General features: G+C 40.1%; 1 protein-coding gene across 1 annotated transcript in view; it reads right to left on the minus strand.

The window, feature by feature from the left end:
- ERC1 (ELKS/RAB6-interacting/CAST family member 1) overlaps positions 1-18,590 on the minus strand; it is a 534,404-nt gene extending 515,814 nt beyond the window's left edge. The window contains exon 1 of the mRNA XM_054718763.1: positions 18,513-18,590. The gene's annotated coding sequence lies outside the window, so the exon portion shown is untranslated. The remainder of the gene's footprint in view (positions 1-18,512) is intronic.
- Between the last annotated feature and the right edge of the window lie 4,895 nt (positions 18,591-23,485).

The raw sequence follows: 23,485 nt of genomic DNA on the forward strand, positions 1-23,485 counted from the left end.
TCAAGGTGTGTACAGGAGGCAACCAATCAATGTTTCTCTCTCTTTCTCTCTCCCTCCCTCCCTCCATTCTTCTCTATAAAAAAATTAAAAATCAATAAACATATCCTCAAGTAAGGATTTTTTTAAAAAAAAAATACACAATACACCCAGCTGCATCCCATTACTTTCATATTGTAGAGGTGTATAACATTTTTTATCTATAACTGTCTTCTTTTGTCTACAAACATTTCTATACTAGTAAACAGAAAGCCAATAAATAATTTACAATATGATGATAATGCAAGTATTATTCACAGCAGAACCAGGTAGTGATTGGACTATAGAGAATACACAATTCTGTTTGTTCCCTTCTTAGGATTTACTACAACTTATAATTACTTTCTTTATATGTTTTGTCTGTATTTCTTACTATACATAACCTCTATGAAAAAAATAGGATTGTTATACACAGAAACACACCCCTTGTTCATTATTTATCATCCACAGTCCTTACTACTATACATAACATGTATTAAATAATAATGTTTATAAATAGATGGATACTTTGTGAAAGAAAGGGGAGGGGAGAAAAAAGAGAGAAGGTCAAGCCATCAAGGATATAAAGCCAACTGACTTTAGATATTAAATATCATTATATAACATCCATTCTCCAATATCCATCTGTGGTAGAGTTAGAAAAAGGAAATAAATCTACATAACCTATAAGCTCTACCATTCCAGCAAATGTCAATTAAAGGTTAGAGTAAGAAAATAGTGTCCTATTTCTGTTATTTCATAATTTTTACAGTAAACATTTATTGCTTTTAATAATCTGTTTCTTACTTTTAAAAGCCTTCGCTATATTGGGGGGAGATATTGGGTTTTCCTCCCATAGTTCTTTAATAAAGTTCCTTCTGGAAAACTTCAATTTTAAGTCCAAACAGGAAAAGTACTTTTTCTATCCCTTAACAAGATGACCATAAAGATGGCCATAAAAAAAGTAGGAATAAGATAGGTAATCCACTTCAAAGCCTCCAAAGGGAAGCAGGAAAATGTTGCTGAGACAAAAGAGAAAACCATAGAAGGGGAAGAGGCACAGCTGTGGAGGTAAATTCTTTGGAGTTAGCATTTTTTTTTAAATATTTTTTTATTGATTTAAGAAAGGAAGGGAGAGGGAGAGAAAGAAATATCAATGATGAGAAAGAATCATTGATTGGCTGCCTCCCTACACGCCTCCCACCGGGGATTGAGCCCACAACCCGGGCATGTGCCCTTGACCCGAATCAAACCTGGGACCCTTCAGTCTGCAGGCTGATGCTCTATCCACTGAGCCAAACCAGGCAGGGCCAGTTTAGCATTTTTAACATCTAAACCCTACTTTTCATATTTATTATCAAATAAATCTCCATGAGGTGTTAAAATAAAACAACAAAACTGAGTTCACACCTGGCCACTACTACATATTCATACTACAAGCTTGTCAGTTAGATCCGGAAAACCGTAAAAGAAAGAATACTAGCCCTAACCGGTTTGGCTCAGTGGATAGAGCATCGGCCTGAGGACTCAAGGGTCCCAGGTTCGATTCCGGTCAGGGCATGTACCTTGGTTGCAGGCACATCCCCAGTAAGAGGTGTGCAGGAGGCAGCTCATTGATGTTTCTCTCTCATGGATGTTTCTAACTCTCTCTCCCTCTCCCTTCCTCTCTATAAAAAATCAATAAAATATATTTTTAAAAAAAAGAATACTAGAAAATTCCAGACTCATTTTTCCATACAAGAAAAGCATTGGTCTCAATACCTATATACTAGTAAATACTGAGAGAAAACACCAGCCAGCCTGGCTTCACCCCACAGGCACCCATATACTCAGAATCTTGGAGTATATATGGGTGCCTACATATAAAAATACTTCCACATACAATGATTGCATGTTAAAAGGCTAACTCTTCCCACAAATAGCTATAACATGCAACTGCAAATAGCAGTCTCTCACTCCTTCCTCACAGATTAGAAGGATAATAATAGCTGTCTACAACTCAAGTCTCCAAAGGAATACCAAATATTCATAAATCAAACAGAAGTAGAAAATAAACACATTTCTTCCCATTCTTTTCCTATATGTATATTTGCAAAGTCAAGAGTATGTTAATGGCAACATAGTAATCTACTTCAAATTAATTACAATTGGATAGGCTGACATAAATGTACTATGACATATTTATAAGGTTAACTAAAAACATAATACATCAGCCATTAGCGATTTAAAGCATTATATGTGAAATTCTGACCTAAATCTCAAAATTACTAGTCCTACATGCTGTGATGGGTTATACTAATACTAATTAGCACTTATTATCAAAAAATGAGTTGAATATTTTAAAACACTGTATTTCAACATTTTTAAAGATTCTGTTCATTTTAAAGGGTTATAAATGTCACTAGGGCAAGAAATATGCTCCTACCTTAGGCACTCTACGAAAAGATTAACAATTGTAATTCCACTCAAGTACAGTTTGACAGAATCTATCAAATAAATTTTAAATGTGCAAACCCCTCTAACCTAGAAGTCTCACTTTTAAAGTTATCCTCTATAAGACATATTTCACAAGTTCAAGAATATACATGCAACGATGTTCAATTACTGTATTATTTGTACCAGAAAAAAGAGAAAGAACTGCCACAGCATGGCTCAGTGGTTGAGCATCAATCTATGAACCAGGAGGTCAGGACAGAGCTACACAAGGAGTTTGGGTATATCCATGTAAAGAGTTATGGTTTTAAAAAATCCTTGGTAGACTTTATTTTGAGAAGCATGGTAACAAGTAGGAAAATAATGGACTCACAATCAATGAGAAAGAAATTATGATTTTTAATGGCTCTGCAAATTCTTTTTCTGAGCCTTTTTCTCAAGTCCCATCTTGCCCATTCTACCCGGCAATCTGCCATTCCTCAAATGTTTTGGAGGATACAAGAAATAATCATAATGCTTCCGCCCCTCACCTCCTGACCCCTATGCATTATATACCTAGTGTGTGGTGGGAAATCTTGCTGTCTTCACAATATTTCCCACATGCTCACTGAGGTCAAAAATAACATTATGCATTTTACATCTGTATTATTGCAAATTATGAAAATACTGATGCCTTTAGGACCAACAAATAGGTGTGATGTTATGTGCCAAGTACATTTGGTGGTGGCAGGTGGAAGTGCTGTGTTGAGAATGATTTTGAGACCAGGTCCAAAAGGAAGCAATGCTCACCTTAAATTACAGTGGATTTTCTCTTTTGTTTCTGTTTAAATCTTTTAAACGTTTTTCTTTTGAAAAAAAATCATATATCCATTTGGAAAATTTTGACAAGTTTTAAGAAGAAAATAAACACATTTCCTCCCATTCTTTTCCTATATGTATATTTGCAAAGTCAAGAGTATGTTAAATGTATATCCACTTTCACTTACTGTATTATAAACATTTTTTGTCAGACATTGGTTGTAAATATATTTTTGTAAGCGACATGTTAAATCATAAAGATTTCACTTAAGCATTTCTCAGTTGCATTATACTATTAAAGCTGTTATGTCCTAATTCATAATGTAGCTGTTTTTTTCTATATTTTGGATCATTTCAGTATACTGGTTTCCTGTTTATAGAATTATTGGATCAAAAATATAAATGTTTTTAAGACCTTTAACCATTTCAAACTTGCTGCTTCCCAAATGCTTTTATTATTTTAAGAAAGAAAATAAATACTTTGAATTCACCTGATTTTATTATTTTAAGGAAGAAAGTAAAACATTGTGTACCTACAAGTTTTCACTTACTATTTTAAAATTTAGGGAATGTTTCATACATTCAAAAAGAATTGTTTAATTATTACCTGTGTACACACCACCTAGCTTAAATAAAATATTATAGAGTCAAAAACTCCTTGTGTGGTTCTTCCTAATTATAGATGTCTTTATAATGAAGTGGATGTCTAATTTTCTCCAATAATACAGGTCTATATCCAAGATCTTTTTGGCCAGAATTCAGAATTTCTCAAATATAAGAAAGGTAATATAATGATGCATATACTATATACACATTATCTAACTTTCCAAGCAAGGTTGGCGCGGAGGGTGGGGGGGGGGGGTGCCTCCCAACTCCTTCACCAATCATATTGGTATTTCTGCATTAGTTCAGGTGTGGTTTTGCCACCAAATTAGTTACAAAATTTGGGGGTTTTCAAATATATTTGGAATTCAAGTTTGTGGATATGGGCTTATGAACGTGTGTTTGATTCATTCAGTCTGATCAGTCTGGTAGGATTTTTTTAACTTTGTGTTAAACTGATCATAATTTAAAAACTGATACATAATTCAGATATAAAATGAAAATATAACTATAATACAAACAATTTTTAATATTTTAGGATTTTAAAAAATCAGGGTATCAGCGAGGACAGGAGTCATTGGGAAAGGCTACACAACCTAGAACTAAGTGCCACAGATTGCTGATATAAGTCGAGAACATCCATGATTAAAAAGCTAGTATTTGCTTCTAAGTGTCTGCTTGACAAGACATTTGTCATGCTGCAAACTCACGCTGAATCCTTACAATTAACTTGATTAACTGAATGATAAGAATTACTAAAAACCGCCGAGACCGGTTTGGCTCAGTGGATAGAGCGTCAGCCTGCGGACTCAAGGGTGCCGGGTTCGATTCCGGTCGGGGGCATGTGCCTTGGTTGCGGGCACATCCCCAGTAGGGGGCGTGCAGGAGGCAGCTGATCGATGTTTCTCTCTCATCGATGTTTCTAACTCTGTCCCTCTCCCTTCCTCTCTGTGAAAAATTAATAAAATATTTTTTTTAAAAAAAAGAATTACTAAAAACCATAATTAACTTGATTGTAACTGAGTTACTCACCTTCTCACCCTTCCATAAAAAAGAATGAAATGGCAATTGACAGATGTTTTAAGTGTCGTTGCTGCTCCAAAAAGAGGTGCTCTTTTTAGTAGGTCTGCCATCAAAAGAGTGCTGCTTTACCTACATGGTTCTGTAATTTTTCTAGGAACAACAGATTAAGGTCATATAATCTGAATGCCTGGTGTTAGAAATCTGATATGCTACATGCTGAGGGTGGAAGCAGAGACATCTGTGCTTTCTTTCTTTAATCTGTAGAGGTCCTCCCTCTGCTCCCCCTCAACCTCCTGCTACTCACAAAGAGCTTATCAGCCTAGGACCTAGCCCAATAATCTATAGTAATAAAAACATAATATGCTAATTAGACAGGACATCCTTCTGGACGAAGCCAGGGCTTTGAGGGAAGCCCAGGTCCTGGGTGCCGGCCGGAGGGAAGTCGGGTCCTGGGTGCCTGCTGGTGGCCGGAGGGAAGCCTGGGTCATGGGTGCCAGAGGGAAGCCGGTGCCAGCAGCCGGGGAAAGGAAGGCCTACTCTTGCATGAATTTCGTGCATTGGGCCTCTAGTCCTATCTAATAAAGATGAAATATGCAAATTGACCATCACTTTGCAACAAAGATGGCAGCGCCCACAGCCAATAAGGAGGGAATATGCAAATTGATGTGACAAAGATGCTCTGGGCAGCGTGCGAAGGCAGAAGGCGGCTCCGGGCTGGAGTGAAGGCAGAAGGTGGCGGCCAAAGTGAAGGCCCAGGTCCCGGGTGCCAGCAGCCAGCGGGAGGAAGGCCTATTCTTGCACGAATCTTCATGCATTGGGCCTCTAGTTACCATATAATAGTGGTAGATGGTTGAAGTCTTTATTTAAGCTCTTAGTTTACAGTGACTCTGTGTGTGTGTGTGTATGTGTATGTGTGTGAAAGTAATAATGCTCACTGTTAAAACGATTTACAAAGAAAGAAAAGAAGTATACATGCAAGGGAAAATTTGGCTTCATCTGATCTTTCAGAAATTATTATATCCAAATAATTTCTGTGTATATCCAAACATACATATGGAAAAAGAAGATGTGGTGCATATGTAAAATGAAATATTACTCGGTCATAAAGAAAGAATAAAATCTTACTATTTGCAATAACATGGATGGACCTAGAGGGTATTATGGTAAGTGTAATAAGTCAGGCAGAGAAAAACAGATTTGATTTCACTTATATGTGGAATATAATAAATAAAAACAAATGAACAAACAAACTCACAGGTACAGAGAACAAATTGATGGTTATCATGTGGGAGGGAGCTTGGGGGGCACTGGGTGAAAAGGGTGAAGGTATTAAGAGTATTAAGAAGTACAAATTGGCCCGGCCAGTGTGGCTCACTGGTTTAGCATCCACCTATGAACCAGGAGGTTACAGTTCAGTTCCTGGTCGTGGCACATGCCTGGGGTGAGGGCTCGATCCCCAATAGGGGGCATCAATGATTCTCTCTCATTGATGTTTCTCTCTCTCTCTTCCTCTCCCTTCCTCTCAGAAGTCAATAAAAATATATTTAAAGAAAAAGAAGAAATACAAATTGGCAGTTACAAAACAGTCAGGGGGATGCAAAGTACAGTATAGGGAATATAGTGAATAATATTTTAATAACTAGTGTCGGGCGGGGTATTAGACTTAACAAGGGACCACTTCCTAAGTTATATAACTATCCAACCACTATGCTGTACACCTGAAAACTAAAATAATATTGAATATCAACTATAATTTTTTTAAAAGTTAAATTTAAAAACTGATACATAATTCAGTTACTGGAATACTTTTAATCACATCTGGAATTAATTGGGTATGTGAATCTACTTTTTCAACAGCAAATTTTATGAATCTAAATACAAATCAATTATTTCTGAGAAAAACCTAGCATCTGAATTAAGATATGCTGTAAAAGTGTACAATTGTTTTCAAAGACTTACTTTGAAAAAATAAAGTACCAAAAAACTTTTATGCATATATACATAACTCATGGACACAGACAATAGGGTGGCAAAGGCCTGGGGCAGGGGATGGGGGCGAGCTAGAAGGAGTAAAAGGGGGGAAAGAGGGATATATGTAATACTTTCAACAATAAAGATTTAATTTTAAAAAAAGAAAAATGAATGTAAAATTGCCCATTAGTAATTTTTTAAATATGTTTCAACCTGTTAAAATGATATTTTGGATGTTTTAGTTTAAATAAAATACATTATCCTATATAATAAAAAAGAAACATGTAAATTGTTCATACCCCCACTACGCTCACCAGCCAATCAGGAGTGAGTATGCAAATTAACCCGACAAAGATGGCGGGTTAATTTGCATACACAGGCGCTGGGCAGAGAGCAGAGCGGGAGAGCTGGTGGAGAGTGGAGCGGCTTAGGGAAGTTGGCTCCCCAAGCTGCCAGACGGAGAGCAGAGAGGGAGAGCTGGCAGCTTGGAGGACGTGGCAGAGTGGGAGACCATGGGAGGAAGACAGAGCCAGAAGGGAAAACCAAGAGTGTGGGGAGCACCAGGAATTCTGGGAATAGTAGTTCTGGTGGCAGCCCTGGGACCAGAAGCAGAAGCCCAGAATGCGGGGAGCACCAGGAATGCTGGGAATTGTAGTTCTGGTGGCAGACGGATCTCCTAGACCAGTGGTCGGCAAACTCATTAGTCAACAGAGCCAAATATCAACAGTACAACGATTGAAATTTCTTTTGAGAGCCAAATTTTTTAAACTTAAACTTCTTCTAACGCCACTTCTTCAAAATAGACTCGCCCAGGCCATGGTATTTTGTGGAAGAGCCACACTCAAGAAGCCAAAGAGCCACATGTGGCTCATGAGCTGCAGTTTGCCGACCACGGTCCTAGACCAGTGGTCGGCAAACTCATTAGTCAACAGAGCCAAATATCAACAGTACAACTATTGAAATTTCTTTTGAGAGCCGAAAACCAACTTCTGCGCATGGGCCATGAAGTTTCAATCGCACTGCACGTGCGCGCCCACACGTGGTATTTTTTGGAAGAACCACACTCAAGGAGCCATAGAGCCACATGTGGCTCGTGAGCCGCAGTTTGCCGACCACTGTCCTAGACACTAGAGCAAAGTGAGCCTGGAGCAGGTTACTGTTGCAGTGGGGGATGGAGGAAAAGCAAAGGTGAGAGACATAAGTAAAGTCAGAGTGTCTAGGAAAAATTAAAGGGAAGATATCCTAAAAATTCCAGGAAATCTCCACCAATAAAGCAAAGAAAAAAAAATGCCTCTATTATTCTGTGAACAACAAACCAAACTGGGTTGGGGTCTCAGACAATTCACTCATATGATTGCAAAGACAGAAACTCCCAGATTGGAGAGGGCTCCCCTGAGGGCTCCCAGATTGGAAAGGGTGCAGGTTGGGCTGAGGGACCCACCCCCCATACACGAATCTTCGTGCACCAGGCCCCTAGTAAAATTATAAAATCTAATAGTTTCTTTTTACTCTATAATGTGGTCATGAAATTTTTAATTACATATGTGGCTCATATTATGTTTCTATTGGACAATACTTTCTAGAGGTTTCTGTTGCCCCCACCATAGCCATTAATAGCTCAATGAATGGCATCACTATCCCTCTAGCTCAGTGCTGTCCAATAGAACCTTCTCTGATTATGGAAGTGTTCTACATCTGATGATGACTGGGTGGTGGTAGTGGTGATTTGTCTGACTCACAGAATCCCTTAGGCTATTGTGGAGCCAGAGTTCTTGGGAAAATGGAGAATACCATCTATTATTTTGACTATTCTCTGGGGGAAAGGTAGTAGGTACAAAAACTGCAGACCAGGCTGGACGGTGTGGTTCAGTGGTTGAGTGTCAACCTATGAACCAGGACGGTATGGTTCAGTGGTTGAGTGTCAACCTATGATTTCCGGTCAGGGCACATGCCTGAGTTGCAGGCTCGATCCCCAGTGTGGGATGTGCAGGAGGCAGCTGATCAATGATTCTCTCTCATCATTGATGTTTCTCTCTCTCTCTCCCTTTCCCTTCCTCTCTGAAATCAATACAAATATATTCTTTAAAAAACTGCAGACCAGTGTTGTGCAACAGAATTTTCTGTGACAATGGAAATGTTGTATATCTGCATTGTCCACTACAGAGACCACTAGTTCCATCTGGTATTGAGAACACGCAATATTGCTAATGCACTGAGAAACGAGTTTTAAATCTTATTTCATTTAAATTAATATAAATTTAAATAGCCATATACAGCTACAGAATACTGTATTAAACAATATTGCTTCTAGCCTACCTTTTCCATATGAAAGTCTGGGAGTCAACTTAGTCTCCTCCATCTCCATCAACTGTCCTTTCCCCCATAGAAACACAAACACACACACACACACACACACACACACACACACACAGATACTGAATTACCCAGTCTTGTGTTCTTTAAAGCTTTAAATTCTGTATGCTTCTCTATCTCTACTGTCACTACTTTCCTTTTCAGACTTTAAGGGGATAAGGCCACTGCCTCCTAGTTGATCCTTAGACTCAGAAGAGAGGTAAAAGCTAAAGACAGAAAAAAAAGAATATTCAACATACAGATGAAAAATTAAATATAGGAGATTAATCACCCACAGAAAATCAAACAATTAATGACTAGGTAGAAAAAGGTTCAACAATGGTGACTGAGAAAGAGAGCCAGAGACCCAAGAAGAAAACCTGAAACATAATCTGAAGACCCCAAAAGAAGTGAGTTTTACAAAGGAAGGAGAAATCAGCTGTGTCAAAAGCTGCTATAGCAGACTATCTTGAAAATGGCTCTGAATGATCTTTGCCTTCTAGTATTCATGCTCTTGTGGGATCCTCCTTCCCCATCACCTTGTGTGTGTTAGATCTAGTAACTCCCTTCTAACGAACAGAATACAGCAAGAGTGATAGAATGTCACTTCCTAGATTAGGTTACAAAAACACTCTGCTTATTATCTCCCCTCCCAACTTTCTCCATAGAGTTCTCAACCTGGGAGAAGCAAAGTGCCACGTAGCTAGGAATCCTATGCAGAAACCCAAATGGCAAAGAGACTGATTTCTCAAGCAGACAGACAACAAGGACCTCAAACCTGTCAAGAGCCACATGAGTGAGCTTAGAAGCAGACTCTCCCCAAGTCACCCTGAGGTGACTACAGTCCTAGTCAATTTGATTGCAGCCTTAATCAGCCTGAATCAGACACACCACATCCAGATGATGCCTGACCCTCAGAACTATGAAATAATAAATGTTCGCTGTTTTTAAGTTAAGTTCGGGGGTAATTTGTTGCATAGCAATAGACAACTGTTAGTAACTGCAGCAAAAGTTTTCAGTGAAACTGGAGACAGAAACAAGACAGAAATAGGTTGAGAAGAAAATTGCAGGTGAAGAAATGGAGATGTCTAGCAAATGTAGACAATTCTTTCAAAATGATTTGGCAGTAATGTAGAAAACAACTTAGAGGAAGTATTAGAGAAAGTATGAAGTTGGAGAAGAGTTTTTGTAAAGACAAGAGACTTTCTAAAGTTTAAGTGATAAGAAGCCAATAGGGTAGAAAAATACACTCTCAAGGAACTTCATTATCAAGAAACTCCTCTAAAAGTTCTCACTACCTCTCTGCCTTAACTGAAAAATGGCTTTCCCAGGACACCTTTCAATGCAGCCCTTTCCAGTGGAAGCTATTAAGTCTCTCATATTCCACACCAAGCATTGGAAAATTAGGCTGGTACCCATCTTTCTTCCAATGCCAACTCCAGACCATCATTCCTTAACCCTTGTTACTCTGATTCTCGTGCTATTCAGCAACAGTCTTCTACCTATACCTCTACTATGAGCTAATAACCACCTGGACATCCTCCACACTCAGTGAAGATATGCTGGCAACTAGTTCACATTGCCACTATCTTCTATGCCATCTTTCCTGGGTCCTTTCAATACACATATGGATGAGTCATCTAACACCAGTTCCTCAAACCCATCATCCTCAGTAAGAAACTCTCTAATCTCTGGGTATAGCCATTTACAACCAGTTGTGAAGTCACTTAGTTGTATTATTATCCGTTCATTCATCCAATATTTAGTAAGTATCTATTATTTGCTCAGGAGAGAACACATGACAAATAATCCCTGTTCTCATGAAATCTAGGACATATTTTTTCATATTTTCCACAAAGACAGGTGAAAAGATCCAGCTGAAGTCTAGATACATTACAACTACATTTCCTTTATTTATCAGTCTAGGAACCAAGTCAATCCTAGGAAACTAGAATTACATGCTGAATCCTAGTGATCACTATTTCCCTTACCTTTTAAATAACCTATTCTAAAATATTGCTAGAGTTCAATATTAGATTCATTGATCTATAAATGTGTAATTGTGCTGCCCAACATAGTCACAAAGCCTGTTTAAATCAATTTCAATAAAATTAAAAATTCAGTTTCTCAGTCACACTAGCCATAGCTCAATAGACACATGTGACAAGTGGCTACTATATTGAATAGTGAAGATAAAGAACATTTCTATCATCACAGAAAGTTCTACTGGAGAGTGCTGGTCTAACGTTTTTGGCATTCACCTCCTTCGTCCCAGAAAAAACTTAAAATGATAGGTGTCATTTTCTAGTCTCCGGAAAACTCTCTGGGACTCTACAATATCCTGAAAAATTCCATTCCATCAACACCATCACCATAATCACCATCAATACCACCCAATCGGCATCATAAGAGCAGTTAATTTTTATTGAGTACCTACTATGTTCCATGCACTTTATTAAAAGCTTTATGAGGCACCAAAGGGTCGCAGGTTCAATTCCCAGCCAAGGGCTCATACAGGGTTGCCGATTCCATCCCTGCCCAGGTTGGGGCTCGTGTGGGGGCGGGGGGTCAGGAGGGGACGTAACAAATCAATGTGTCTCTCTCACATCAATGTCTATCTGTCTCTGTCTCTGTGTCTCTGTCTCTCCCTCTCTTTTTCTCTCTCTCTCCTTTCCTTCCTCCCTCCCCCCTCCATCCTTTTTACTCTCTTAAAAAAAAAAAAAAATCAATGGAAAAATTATCCTCAGGTGAGAATTTTAAAAAGAAAAGCTTTATGAGTACCACCTGCTTTATTCTTCAGAACAATCACATTCTCATTTTATAACAGAAAATTCCCATTTTTATGGATGAGAAAATTAACTGAGTTTTAGACAATAAAGTAACTCACTCAAAAATATAGACAATGAAGTCTCTACAGATTGCTGTCACAGCTAGGAAATGACAGCAATCCATATAGAGTTTCAGCAGATTAATAATGTAATTATTGCCCTGGCCAGGGTAGCTCAATTCGTTGGGTGTCATCCCTTGCACTGAAAGATTGCCAGTTCGATTTCCAGTCAGGGCAGGCTCTATCCCAGGTATGGGGTGTGCAGGAGGCAGCCGATCAAAGTCTTGCTCACGTCAATGTTTCTTCTCTCTCTCCTTCTCCCTTCCTCTCTCTCGAAAAATCTTTTAAAAAACTAATGTAATTATTTTGCCTTTTTAGACAACACACTTTTTAACAAAAAGGGATGATACCAACACCTCATACTGGCACTTGACATTTCAAAGTACTTTTAGACCCCCTAATCTGCCCTATAGCCTTCTTGCCTTCAGGTTCTGCGTATGCTATTCCTTCTGCTTACATCCTTTTCATTTGGCGAAATTCTACTTATCCTTAGGTTTCATCTTAGATCTTCCCACAAACCAGTTTAGGGATCCATCCCATGAGCTGATATAGAAAACTCTGTATGTCACCAACTGAAGACCACAAACTCCAGTTAAGTCTTCCTCTTCTCCCACTAGTATGAAACTTCTTAAGAATAAGGAACCCTGACCCTTATTTATCATGGAATCCATCTGGCTTAGCCCTGGACTTGGAACACAAAGGGTACTTAATAAACATATGATAAATAAAGGAATAATGAAAACAAGGCACTTAGATAATCAAATCATTTCACAAGTATTCACTCAACCAAATAAAACATTATCTAATTAGACTTTTACACAAACCTATGCTTCTATTCAATCACAGAATGTTAAAAATGCACTAAATGGCTTCATTGCCAGGTGTTGGTAACAAAGTATTCCACAAACATGCTTCCCACATAATATACAAAACAATAAGTAAAAACCAAAGGTCAAGAGGTAACTGCTAAGGAACAGGGAGATAAACATGTTCTAAAATGGACTGTCGTGATGGTTGCACAAACAAAATGGAATTGTACACTTTAAAGAGGTGAACTGTGTGATATGTAAATTACCTCTCAATAAAGCTATAAAGCAAAGTTATAAAGCAAAAACTCTGCAGCTAGCCTTAAATCATGAAAACAAATATTAAGCCTACAAAAAACTTGATAAAATATTTGTTATATTTATGCAATTTTAAAATAGTTAAATGCCATATTATTGTACAAAATTTCACTGGTTAGGAAAAACAATAAATTGGAAATAGAAATAATCTTCAGGAATAACTGGATGGGACAGGAAAGACTTACTTTTCCCTGTGCACTCATTTATACCTTCTGATTTGGAACATGTACTACCTATTTTTTTAAAAATAAGTACATATAAGATTAATAACAACAAAGTCTCTCCTTAGGCTACCTATTTTATTCTGAGAATAAAGAATAAAATATATATGATTTTTTTTAATCAATCCAGGAACATTTGTCTCATTTCACACTAAAAAGCATTTAGTCATTTCTGTAGTATATACACTATAATCAAGCAGAATCTCTTATCCAACACCCTGACTCATCTTTAAACAATGACAGTTATCATTCCCTCCTCCTTGAAAACTTCCTTTCCTTCATTTCTAGTACATCACACTCCTCTGGTTTTCTAACTCAATGCCTCTTATCAATTCCCTTTGCTGCATTCCTCATTTCCCCAAAGACATCTAGAAGATACTAGGTGTGCCGGTTAATAATGCAGATTTTTTTCAATAGATGGAGTTACACATATGTTGATATATATGCGATTTGATATGTATGCTATTTTGTTTTATTGACAACAAGCTTCAAAACTTCATATGTGAAATTTGCTGAAGGCGTTAATTTGCACTCGGATGTCGAGTGTGACTCGACACGGTTAGCATTAGAATAAAGGAATCGAGAAAAAAGCAAGTGAGTGCAAAGGGTTAATATCATAGATATTTTTACGCTTAAAAGTGTCAAATTTCGTGCCCAAAAAAAGAGCATTTGCCGGAAGTTTTAATTCATTATTTTATTTTGAAGAAAAGTGCTGCTGAATACTTCGGGAAGCTTATGGTGAACATGCTCCATCTCAAGATACCTGTAAACGCTGGTTTAAACGCTTTAAAAGTGATGATTTCGATGTGAAAGACAAAGACATCCAGGTCAACTGAAAAAGTTTGAAGACCAACAATTACAAGCATTATTGGATGAAGATGCGTGTCAAACTTAAAAGCAACTTGCAGAAAGATTAAACATTGCTCAGCAATTTCCAATCATTTACAAGCAATGGGAAAGATTTTAAAGGAAGGAAATGGGTGCTACCTTAACTGAACAAAAGACAAATGGAAAACCAAAAAGTCATCAGTAAAATGTTGCTTCAACGACACGAAAGAAAGTCTTTTTTGCATCGAACTGTGACTGGCGATGAAAAGTGGATTTTTTCTGAGAATCCCAAACGCACAAAATCATGGGTTGATCCAGGTCAACCATCAACATGGACTGCAAGGCCAAATCGCTTCGGAAAGAAGACAATGCTCTGCGTTTGGTGGGATCAGGAAGGTGTGGTGTATTATGAGTTTCTAAAACCAGGTGAAACCATTAATACTGATCACTACCGACAACAAATAATCAATTTGAACCACGCTTTGATGGTGAAACAACCAGAATATTCCAGAAGACATGGCAAAGTAATTTTGCTTCATGATGACGCACCATCACACACTTCAAAACCAGTTAGACACGTTAAAAGATCTTGCCTGGGAAGTATTAACCCACCCGCTGTATTCACCAGACCTTGCTCCTTCAGATTACCACTTGTTCTGATCGATGGCACACGCACTTTCTGAGCAGCACTTCAAAACGTATGAAGAAGTGGAAAACTGGGTCTCTGAATGGTTTGCCTCAAAACAAGAAAAGTTCCATTGGGACGGTATCCACAAATTACCTGAAAGATGGGGAAATGTGTAGCTAGCAATGGACATTACTTTGAATAAAGCACTTTTGATGTTTCTCTTGAAATTATTGTGTTTTCTTTGATTACAAAATTTGATATTATTAACCAGTATTCCTAGTAAGACCCATGAAGGCAGGGATTTTTGTCAGCTTATTCACCACCCTGAACCATACTCAATAATAACTGTTAAGTGAATAAATAAATAAATAAAACAATGCCCCAAGACATACTGAAGGCATATTGAAGACCCATAGAAATAAATTATTTCACATAGCCTATATTTCGTTTACTTTATTACATTATATTTCTCTGAAAATTGATAATTGATGTACTAATTATTGATTAACCAAAATATTTCATTATCTGGTCTTTCTCCACCAATGTTTTTGATACAGTATGTGTAAAATACACATTTAATATGTCTTATGCTACTTCAAAAGCATAAATGTAGTGTAGAAAAAGAGCAGCTGTTGCTATTAGAACCTTCACTTTATTTTGTTTTCAGTATTAATGTTTAATTAACAGACTGACATACTTGTCTGACTTTAGTAATAGGGAAAAAAATAACACTTCAGCAGATTCAACAAAGTATTGCAGTAATGCCCAGCAAGTGATATTTCTTGAAAAATAAAATGTAGAGGTTTTACTAGTTTGAAAGAACATATGCATGCTTATGTTCACTTCAGTGTTATTTACAGTGTTTAGCCAAGATTTGGAAGCAGCCCAAGGGCCCATCCGTAGATGAGTGGATTAAAAAGCTGTGCTACATCTACACAATGGAATACTACTTGGCCATAAGAAAGAAGGAAATCTTCCCCTTTGCAACAGCATGGATGGACCTGGAGAGCATTATGCTAAGTGAAATAAGCCAGTCAGAGAAAGACAAGTACCATATGATTTCACTCATATGTGGAATCTAATGAACTAACCAACAAAATAAAAAGTCATAGATAGAGAACAGACTGACAGCTGTCAGAGGAGAGAAAGGTTGTGGGGCTGGGAGAAAAAGGTGAAGGGATTAAAAAAAAAATCACAGAGCAACAGTATGTTGTCTTTGATTACCTGAAGGAAAGGGGGGTTCGGAGAGGTAGAAGAGGAATATTAGGGGATAAATGGTGATGGAAGGAGACTTCACTTGGGGTGGTGAACACACAATACAATATATAGATGATATATTATAGAATTGAGCACCTGAAACCTGTATAATTTTATTAACCAATGTCACCCCAATAAATTGCATGTTTTTAAATGTAGGGTTTTGGTTTTTTTCAGGTATAAGAAAGTCTAACGAGACACAGATCACTTCTACCTTTACACTGTCCCCAAATCATATGGTTTCATTCCCACAAGGAGAAGAATCACATCTCACTGTCGGCCATGCAAATGACTGTTTAGCAATATATATAGAGTTGCACCTGGAAGCTTCACATTTGTCCCCATGTGTATCCAATTAAATCAAAGTATAGTTTAAAACCCAAAACTAGTTATGTGAATTTTAACTTTTCCTTCTAATTAACTAATCCAAAATCAAAACTATTCATTCTACCAACTTACAATTTAATTTGTCTAAACACAGTTAATTAAGTATTTTATTTATAATTACAATTAGACCACACCCTTTCTCTCTTAATAGCTATTATATCCTGTTTCCTATAAGTCTCTTCAAGCAGAAGTATTTGCTAGAAGATAATAGTCTGCTCATTAAGTAAGCATGTTAAAAAAAGCAATGATCTGCAACTACTGACACTGACATCTATATATTTCTCTCTTGGGTTACATGAAAGCATTTCTCTGGCTATGTTCCCAAATAAATTGAGTAAGCCTTGGGAAAGTCACTGCTTAACTTCCATTTCATGACGGTTTCTCTTCCTCCATAAATGAATTATTGAGAGCCATGCCTACTTCCATCCATCATATAATACATGTCCATCAAAGGACCTGTTTCTGAGCAAGAAACAGCTTACCTGACAGATAGTTAATAGGTTCAGTGAATACTGTAACCTCACAGGGTGCAGGAATCCATAAAAGAAGATTTGGATTTAATGTGCTAAGTTGTGAAACAATGATGTGAAGAACATTTGAACACTGTTTACTCTTAGAAATATCTCCCTAAGAACTGACACATGCCCCTAATATGTTATTAAAGGGCATTTTTAAAGCACTTGATTCCAAGAACATTTCTCAGAAATTGAGAGGGTTTACCGAAAAATAAAAATTATTCCGCTTTATTTTGAAAGTGTCTAATAAAGAAATCTGCAACTGAGAAGTAAAAATAATTGTGTTGAACACAAAATGTCTAATGTCAAGGTCTACTGTAAAACAAGCTGTAAAGGGCAGATGTGCTTAAAACATTTAAGTATTTTTCATATAATTAGCTCCGAGAGAACTGATCAAATCGTTCATTTTATCCACCCAAAGCAGTCAACCACAACCACCTGCAACTATTTCTGTACCCAACAACGTGTCTTCCAAAGCAACCATCTGATTCTCAGGCCTTCTCTTCAGGGGCCAGGATAGAGCTTGTAAATGAGGTGGTAAAAAAAAGAGATCTTTCTGGCAAAGAAAAAAGGCTGGAAGGTAACATCTTTAAGGATCTTAAGTGTCATGAGACCTATTTCCCTAATGTTGCTACCTGAATGAAATGATCTTAACCCAAGATCTCACTCTTCTTGAAGAGAGTAAAACTTCAAACCCACCCACGCTCACGATTTACCCATCCCGAGCCCACGCAGAGGAATTCTCTTCCCTCCCCGACCCTCCGACCCACTCTGCCGGGAGGGGAAAAAGGGAAAATAACCAAAACCCTACAGCAAGAAGGTGAGACCTAGTGCCCTAGCTCCTCCGGCTGCCTCAAAGGCAGCATCCACAGCTCGTCTTCCTCTGGAAATACAACCGTTCACCTCCCATCTTACCATTTCCCAGAAGGAAAAAAAAAGGGATCCTTATCTTCTCCAACATTTTACATCCATCACCCAAAACCACAGATCTACCCTGACCGCACCCCAACCTCCGCACGGCTCCCCAATTTCTCTGCCTCGCCCGCAACATCGCGTCTCACAAACCTCCCCACCTCGGTCCTCCGAGCGCCCAGAGCTCCTGCCTCCCACCCCGCCGGCCCCGGGTTCCCGTACATCTGGCCCCGCTCCCGCCCAACCCTGGGCTTGGCTGGGTGGAGCCCGCCGGTGGGCTGAGGTGGGTTAAGGTGGGTGGAGATGGGCTGGGGGTGCGGTGGGGTGGGGTCCGCCCCTCCCCAGACTTCCCGATCCCCCAGGCGGGGACCAGAAGGGGAGGGGGGGACTGGAGCCTCACCTACAGCTCCGCCCCTCCCCGGGGGGCGCGCTGCCCTGCCCTCGCCAGGGCCCTGAGGAAGAAGCTGGGTGAGAAAAGGCAAAGCCTCGGGGCCAGCGACAGCCGGGAAGCTCTAGGTCCCGCCCGCCTTCCGAGCTGCCCCACGGCAGCCGTCTCACCGGCTTAGGGTTGCTGCTGTTGCTGCTGCTGCTGCTGCCGCCGCCCCGGCGCCGCCACCGCCGCCGCCTCAGCCACAGCCACAGCCACAGCCACAGCCACAGCGCGGCCCCGGGCGCCCGCCGACGTCACCGCCCCGCCCAGCGCGAGCCGCCTAGCCCCGCCCCCCGCTGGCCGCCGCGCGAGCTCCGCCCTTCGCGGAGCTACCTCGCTGCCCTGCGCCCTCCGGGGGCCGCCACTCGGCAACCTGCAGGCCTCCGTCGCCTTCCGGGGAAAGGCGGGTTAGGGGCCGGGGGCGAGGGTGACTCAGGCTCCCGCGGTGGCTCCGCGGGAAGCTGAGTCACGGGCGCGGGGCGTCCACACACACACACACGCCCACGCGCGGCCCCTGCGGCCACGGGGGCGCAGAGCCGGCGCCACCTCGGGAGAGCGGCCGTAGGTGGGAGCGAGGAAAGGCGGCGTTTGTCTCCTCCTGCTTCCCGTAGGAAGTGGACCGGCCGGGCCCCGAGGAGCGGCACGCAGCCTTCCCAACCTTGGAGTCGCCCCACCCCGGCGGTGGCAGGGCCCGTTACTCGGCCGCCGCCGAGGGGAGTAGCTCTCAGGACTGGCGGTGCGCTCACGGCCGCGAGGCACCCTTTGTCCGAGGAAAGCTTTCACTCCACCCGGAGTTCTTGCTAAATATGGCTCCTGAGGTGGTAACATGATCTGGGCCTGAGACACAGCCCTGGGGGAAGAACGTAGGTGTCGCGGGAGACCCAGGCCAGGCCGGGGTAGGTCGTTCGGCTGCAGTGCTTGTGACGGGAGAGAAGAGCGCGGGCGGACATTAATGTCCACGTGCTGTCCCTGCGATGGGCCAGGTACTGGGCGACGTGGTCTTCCTTCGTCCGAACCAGAGCGAGGCGAGACTACCGGCCACTTGGGCCGTATTTCACGCGGCCCAGGGTTCCGGTGCGGCGTTTCTTTTTTGGAGCCATGCAAAGAGGGTGACTGCATCCGCTAATTTACAGATGTATCTCTAAACCAAGAATGTAAGAGTGATGGGAATTATATTTATTCCCAGCCTTCTCGTATTTATTAAAATATTTAAAATACCCTTGAAAGTTGAATTTTCATTTTACCCCTGCTTACTCTCCCCCACCACCATTAACCAGTTTACACTGCCTCATAGTGCGACTAACGTTTTCCCGTCTCTCCTCAGTATTCACATTCATTCATTCATCAAATCCTCCTGGTTCATGCTGCCCAGGCTCTCTCTAATTGTTCCCTCCCAGGATCATTCTTGCAGCTTCTCATCCCGCGGTATAGTCGCCCCCTTCAGTACATTCAACATATGGCTGCCAAATGTTAGGCTGCCAAGTAAGCACCCTAAAATATTTCACTTCTTGAACATCTGTCTATTTACCCAGGGAAAGCCATCCCTTAACTGTCTTGCAAGAGAAGTGAGTTATTATATCTTTCTAGTTTCCATTCTGCCACTCTCTACTTGTGTTACCTTGAAAAATCACTTTACTTATAGGCCCTACTTTTCTTAACTGTAAAATGGGGTGTGAACTATATGTCTAAGATCCATCATATCCCTAAAATGTGTGGATCTGGAGAGTTAATATGCTAAACACTAAGTTATACATACACAGGGATACTATCAAGATCACAGACTCAGAATTTTGTCTTTGTTTTTCGGGGTTTTTGTTGTTTTTCTGCCATTCCACTGGTTGTTTTTCTTTCCTACTCTGACCCCGATATCTTTTTAGGATTTATTAAAGCTGGCTAACTGAGCACATGCAGTCATTGCCTCTTCTTCCTGAGACCCCATTAAAATACTTGGAATTTAAAAATCATACAAACCCATACAAAATAGAAAATGGGAAGGGGCCCCATAATTGTTTTTTAGGTTGGCACACCAAAAGTAAGTTTGGTCTGGCTAAACAAAATGGAAGAAACCATCATGTGTAATAGGTACATGTCAAGGTGCTGCAGCCCAGGAAGGGGCCTATCTGCCAGAAGTGGTTTAAGAGAAACTGAAATTTGGAGACAAGACAGCAAGAGTGAGAAGTGGAGCTGAAAACAGGGAAACTAAATAAAGGCTTGTATATGGAACAGCACAGTAGTGAAGCATTTATCCCAGGCTAAAAATCAAGAGTTCTCATAATCTCTGGGGAGGAACGTTTGAGCATTAATGACTAAGAGTAAAGCATTCTTCATTCTGGCACAATAGCCCATTTCCTACTCACTCAACCTAGAGTGAACTTGTGCAAGTTGGCAAGACCCTGTTAAGTTCACAACATTCCTAATCAGCATTCCAACTACCTCATCTTAAATATGAACAGACAATCAAGGATTATTAGATATTTAAAGAAAGTCTCCAACTTGAGGGGAGAGAGGAAGATAAACAGAAAATGTAACCACAGAAGAAACACAAAAACATCAGAGAAGTTTAATTAGTATGCTCACAGGCATGACATTTATGAAACAAGAATAGTATACTCAGATGAAGAAACAAACCAAGAATAGAAAGTAGGTCTTGAAATTAGAAATAAGAAATTAACAAAATTATAAACTTACCTTAACCATTAAAAGATAAAGAAATTTTTAAGAAAATAAGAAATATGCAATTGTAATTTAATATTAAATTTATTCATTATATAATATAATATATACAGTATATTTAATTTATTTAAAGAAAATAGAATACACATATTGCAAGAGAAAAATATAAGAATTTGCAACAAAACTCTTTATATTATACAGTATTCATGTCAACAACCAGCTATCACATCCATTCATGCCTAACTTATCCAATACAGACATTAAGAATTAAATATACTAAAATGTTCATTATCAGCTCCCTTACTCTGGATTGAGAAAACACAAATTTGCAGCATCCTATGACAATTGAGGGTTGAATGTAATATGCTATCCTGTGCCAATATTGTATTGCTGATAAAGTTCTTTATTTCACAGGAGCTCTGTTTTTTTTAGATAGGAATAAAAAAACACAAGTCTTAATTTCTCATGTGTATAAATTTAGGTGGTTTTAGGCAAAAATAAAATATTCCAAATCTATTTTCTAGTTTTCTTTGAACATGTATCTAAAAAAATATTTGGATATGTAATGAAATTGCATCATGATAAAAATAAAAAATTTGCTCTGACCAGTTTGGTCAGTGGATAGAGCATCGGCCTGCAAACTGAAGGGGCCCAGGTTCAATTCTGGTCAAGGGCACATGCCCTGGCTCAATCTCCAGTAGGGGGTGTGCAAGAGGCAGCCAATCAATGATTCTCTCTCATCATTGATATTTCTAGCTCTCTCTCCCTCTCCCTTCCTCTCTGAAACCAATAAAAATATATCTTAAAAATAAATAAATAAATGTTTTTAAAAGAATATAAGAGAAATAGTCAAAACAGCAGGACTAATATTATAAGAGAAAAAGAATACAAAGTAAGTAAAGTACAGAAAATTACCCCAAATATAATGGAAGAAAATTTCCCAGAACTGAAAGCATCTACTAGTATAGGACACAAACAGAAAAAACAACCCTGTGAAATATTGTAACTAAAGGTAAAGAGAAGATCCTAAATTTCCAAAAAGGAAAAAACGTGACCAAGATGGCTTTAGAATTCTTACCAGCAACATTAGTTATCTATACTAATAAAAGATTAATATGCAAATTAGGCCGGGAGACCTTCGGGACAAAGCCGGGGACTTGGCTGGCCTACAAACCGCCCCCAAATGGCCCTCAGCCCCTCGCCCAGGCCAGCCACGACCCCCAGCTGGGACCCCTACCCTGAAGGGGGTGTGGCCAGCCTGAAAATGACCCTCAGCCCCTCACCTAGGCTGGCCACACCCCCCAGTGGGGACCCCCACCCTGAAGGGGGTGTGGCCAGCCTGCAAACAGCTCTCAGCCCCTCACCCAGGCCAGCCCCCCCAAGGGGACCCCCACCCTGATCCAGGACCCCCTTCAGGGCAGACCAGCCGGCCCCCACCCACGCACCAGGCCTCTATCTATACTAATAAAAGGGTAATATGCTGATTAGACCAGGAGACCTTCCAGACGTCCTTCCAGACAAAGCCATGGTGGCAGGGCCAAGGCAGAGGAGGTTAGGGGTGATCAGGCCGGCAGGGGAGGGCAGTTGGGGGTGAGCAGGCCGGCATGCAGAGTGGTTAGGGCCGATCAGGCAGGCAGGTGAGTGGTTAGGAGCCAGTGGTCCCGGATTGTGAGAGGTATGTCCGACTGCCGGTTTAGGCCCGATACCACAGGTATCAGGCCTAAACCAGCAGTCGGACATCTCCTGAGGGGTCCCAGATTGGAGAGGGTGCAGGCCAGGCTGAGGGACACCCCCTCCCCCATGCATGAATTTTGTGCACTGGACCACTTGTGAGAAGATAATTGACAGAGACCTTCAAGTTTCTGAAGGAGATATTTCTTGAATTTCAAATTCTTAGGGGAAAAATTCTTTTAACTCTATTTCTACTGAATTATCATTAAGTAAAAGAGCAGAATGAAAACATTTTCAGATATGCCAGGACTCATGAAGCTAAACTCCCACATAGCCTTTTTTTAAAAAGAGTTACTTGAAGATGTACTCAAACAAACTGAAGTAGAAAATACAAAATATCCAGGAATCACTAAATCTAATTCAAGAAGTCCCAAGTCCTAGGCTAGATTGGAATGGAAGGATAGAAGTTCTGGGAGAGAAATCTGAAAAAAAGAGAATTTGACTGAATAGTTCATTACTGTGATAGAAAGCTTATAAAATGCTGTTTTCTGGTATTCAACTTTTAGGTCCAACATATTAATAAATTATTGAATGTTGACTCTGTATCCTAACTTCTAAATGGAAAGAAAAAGGGGAATGAAAAAATATCCCACTCCTCACCCTGGCAACCACCCTTCTATTTTCTGTCTCTATGATTTTGGGAAATGAAAAAGTTCTAGAGATGATGATGGTGATGATTGTAGATCAATGTGGATAT

The sequence above is a fragment of the Eptesicus fuscus genome, chromosome 7, assembly GCF_027574615.1.
Source record: "Eptesicus fuscus isolate TK198812 chromosome 7, DD_ASM_mEF_20220401, whole genome shotgun sequence".
Classification (NCBI taxonomy): Eukaryota; Metazoa; Chordata; class Mammalia; order Chiroptera; family Vespertilionidae; genus Eptesicus; species Eptesicus fuscus.